Genomic DNA, 4,154 nt, shown 5'->3' with positions numbered 1-4,154 from the left:
TATATATACATACAGTGCCGCTTGAAAGTTTGTGAACCCTTTAGAATTTTCTATATTTCTGCATAAATATAACCTAAACATAATCAGACTTTTGCACAAGTCCTGAAAGTTGACAAAGAGAACCCAGTCAAACAAATGAGATGAAAATACATACTTTGGCATTTATTTATTCAGGAAAATTATCCAATATTACATATCTGTGAGCGGCAAAAGTATGTGAATCTCTAGGTTTAGCTGTTAATTTGAAGGTGAAACTAGAGTCCATCTGTTCAAAGGAGTTTTTAATCAGTGAGATGACTATCAGGTGTCAGTGTGTGCCCTGTTTTATTTAAAGAACAGGGATTTATCAAAGTTTGGTTATGTTTGTGGAAGAGTATCATGGCACAAACAAATTAGATCTCCGAGGACCTCAGAAAAAGAGTTGGTGTTGCTCATCAGGCTAGAAAAGGTTTCAAAGCCATCTCTAGTGGCAAAGAGTTTGGACCCCACCAATCCACAGTCAGACAGATTGTGTACAAATGGAGGAAATTCAAGACCACTGTTACCCTCCCTAGGAGTGGTCCACCAACAAAGAACACTCTAAAAGCAAGACGTGTAAAAGTCCACTAGGTTTCAAAGGACTGCAGGCTAACTTTTAAGCAACTAAAGGCTTTTCTCACATTGGCAAATGTTAATGTTTATGAGCCTATCATCAGGAGGACACTGAACAACCATGGTGTCCATGGCAGAGTCGCAAGAAGAAAGCCACTGCTCTCCAAAAAGAACCTTGCTGCCCATCTGCAGTTTGCTAAAGATCATGTGGACAAGCCAGAGGAATACTGGAGAAATGTTTTGTGGATGGATGAGACCAAAATAGAACATTTTGGTTTAAATGAGCAGCGTTATGTTTGGAGAAAGAAAACACTGCATTCCAGCATAAGAACCTTATCCCATCTGTGAAACATGGTGGTGGTAGTATCATGGTTTGGGCCTGTTTTGCTGCATCTGGTCCAGGACGGCTTGCCATCAATGATGGAACAATGCATTCTGAATTATACCAGCAAATTCTGAAGGAAAATGTCAGGACATCTGTCCGAGAACTGAATCTCAAGAGAAAGTGGGTCATGCAGCAAGACAACAACCCCAAGTACACAAGTCGTTCTATCAAAGAATGGTTAAAGAAGAACAAAATTAATGTTTTGGAATGGCCAAGTCAAGTTCCGGACCTTAATCCAAATGAAATTTTGTGGAAGGACCTGAAGCAAGCAGTTCATAGGAGGAAACCCACCAACATCACAGAGTTGAAGTGGTTCTGTACTGAGGAATGGCCTAAAATTCCTACAAGCAGTTGTGCAGGACTGATCAGCAGTTACAAAATACGTTACTTATAGTTACTGCTGTAAAAGGGGGTCACACCAGATACTGAAAGCAAAGATTCACATACTTTTGCCACTCACAAATATTTAACACCGGATCATTTTTCTCAATAAATAAATGACAAAGTATATATTTTTGTCTCCTTTGTTTGATTGGATTCTCTTTGTCTACTTTCAGGATTTGTGTGAAAATCTAATTATGTTTTAGGTCATATTTATGCAGAACTATAGAAAATTCTAAATGGTTCACAAGCTTTCACACAGCACTGTATATACATACACAAATGAAATATATACATGGATGAATCCTTCACAATCTACAGTGGTGGCCAAAATTATTATAACACCAGTATTTTAACCAGCTAAAAATGGTTTTAAGTCAGTTATTTCTATTTTTTGCTGTAGTGTGTCAGTAGGAAATATCAGTTTACATTTCCAAACATTCATTTTGCCAGTAATTGTAATAATTCAGTGAGATTTGTTTTTTTGCACAAGGAGTCTGACAACAGCCAGTGCTCCGCACTGAGATCTGATCTCATCATCATCCAGTCTGTCTAGAATGACAAAGAAACCGAACAAATTGAGACACACTACATCCAGAAGAACTGTGACAATGTCTCCAAGATGCTTCAAGAAACCTACCTGCAAAGCTACAGTACTGTTAAAAGTTTTAGGCACTTGTGTAAAAATGCTTTAAAATGAGGATGTTGTCAAAAATAACGTCATAAATAGATTTTCTCTATCAATTAATTTCTATTAACTAAATTAAATCAACATTTGGTGTGACCATCCTTTGAGTTTAAAGCAGCTTTTGCCCTAGGTGCACTTGTGCATAATTTTTCAGTAGCTTTGCAGGTTGGTACCTTGAAGCATCTTGGAGACGTTGCCACAGTTCTTCTGGATTTAGTCTGTCTCAGTTTGTTCGGTTTCTTCATGTCATTCCAGACAGACTGAATTGATGATGAGGTCAGATCTTTGTGTGGAGCAGTGGCTGTTGTCAGACTCGTTGTGCAAACAAAAATCTCACTGGATTATTACATTTAACGGCAAAATGTAAAAGTTCCCAGGTCCAGAAACGTATCAAGGAATTCGTTAAAATAGTCCATGTGACATCAGTGTTTCAACTGTAATTTCTGCCATTTTGGAGAGTACCCCAGAATGTAATCAACATTCAGCATGCGCACGCTGTCTACTGAACGTAAACAACACTGTTTACGTTTATTACGTTCTGGGGTACCCTCCAAAATGGCGGAAGACGGTAACTCGGGTAGAAGAATTGTTGAATAAATTATGTTATTATTGTTTTCTTTGCTCACAAAAAGTATTCTCGTAGCTTCGTAAGATTACGATTGAACCACTGATGTCACATGGACTATTTTACCGATTTCCTTGCTACGTTTCTGGACCTGGGAACATTGCAGTTGCATTGCTGTCTACGGATGGTCAGAGAGCTCTCAGATTTTATCAAAAATATCTTGATTTGTGTTCCGAAAGATGAACGAAGGTCTTACGGGTTTGGAACGACATGAGGGTGAGTAATTAATAACAGAATTTTCATTTTTGGGTGAACTAACCCTTTAAAACCATTTTTAGCTGGTGAAAATACTAGTGTTCTAATATTTTTTGCAACCACTGTATAACAAGATCTATAACATGCATTTAAAAAATGTAACAAGTCTAAATGTAACAAAAGTACCAAAGATAGATTCCTCTGCAGTACCCTTGAGAAAAAAAGTTATCTCCATTATACTGTGAATGCCTGTGCAAGTGTGTGCGTTTCAGCTCTTTAGGGATTTCACACTTGGTCTAACGCATGGCTGCACAGTCAGAGGAACAGACGGCATGTAACAAGTCTAAATGTAACAAAAGTACCAAAGATAGATTCCTCTGCAGTACCCTTGAGAAAAAAAGTTATCTCCATTATACTGTGAATGCCTGTGCAAGTGTGTGTGTTTCAGCTCTTTAGGGATTTCACACTTGGTCTAACGCATGGCTGCACAGTCAGAGGAACAGACGGTCCCTGCAATAACCTACTTCCAAAACAAGCGAGATACAACAAGTGGTCCAAACCAGATGGCACGCAATCAAACAATTCCCCCTCCAATAAAACAAGAGAGGAAAATGCCAAAAACAAAACTCCCCCTGCTGAAGCCCCAAACTCAACCCCAGGGGTAGCAGGACGGTTTAAACGCATGGCAATGAGCAGCTCTGTCTGTGCCTGCACTGGGACCAGTGTCTCACTGCCAGCTAAACCATGCATGTAGACCACATGGAGAGAAGTGAAGACTCACAGAGTGGCTTATTGACTAAATGTGTGCATGCACCTGTGTGTCACTGCAGACATAACAAAAACGGTTTGATCTTACAACAAAAGGAAACTCAAACAAGAAAGAGAACTTTTGAAGTTTTTTCACTGCTTTTGATTTCTCTGTGTCTAGAAAAATATTTGTTTAGAGTACTGTGATCACCAGGGATTTCTGATGTCCCATTGATGCTCAGAGCCCAGAGCCCAAAACAACAAAAAGAGCCACATCTATCCTTCTTAATTTAAAGAAACACGCAGCATTACTCTGTGTTGACATCATTTTAACTGAAACAGGAAGACAGGGCGGGACATATCAAACAGCCCCGCCCCTTTTAAAAAAAGCCAATAGCGTTAGTTTATATCACAGCTTGGGCTAGAGCCGTTCAGAGCCGTTGAGCGCCATAAAGCCACATTTGACAGGGTATGCCAGCCACAATCTCATCCATATTGCTATAAAATATAGCATTGTGTAGAATTCAAATAGCTCCGATACA

General features: G+C 39.2%; 1 protein-coding gene across 3 annotated transcripts in view; it reads right to left on the bottom strand.

Moving 5' to 3' along the window:
• Nucleotides 1–4,154, bottom strand: part of dop1a (DOP1 leucine zipper like protein A) — a 27,683-nt gene that overhangs the window by 17,200 nt on the left and 6,329 nt on the right. The window lies entirely within an intron of this gene.

This window comes from Sinocyclocheilus grahami, unplaced genomic scaffold, assembly GCF_001515645.1.
Source record: "Sinocyclocheilus grahami isolate Dianchi unplaced genomic scaffold, SAMN03320097.WGS_v1.1 scaffold96.1, whole genome shotgun sequence".
In the NCBI taxonomy this organism is placed as follows: domain Eukaryota; kingdom Metazoa; phylum Chordata; class Actinopteri; order Cypriniformes; family Cyprinidae; genus Sinocyclocheilus; species Sinocyclocheilus grahami.
The sequence above is the reverse complement of the archived record's forward strand: the minus strand, read 5'-3'. Positions and strand labels throughout refer to the sequence as shown.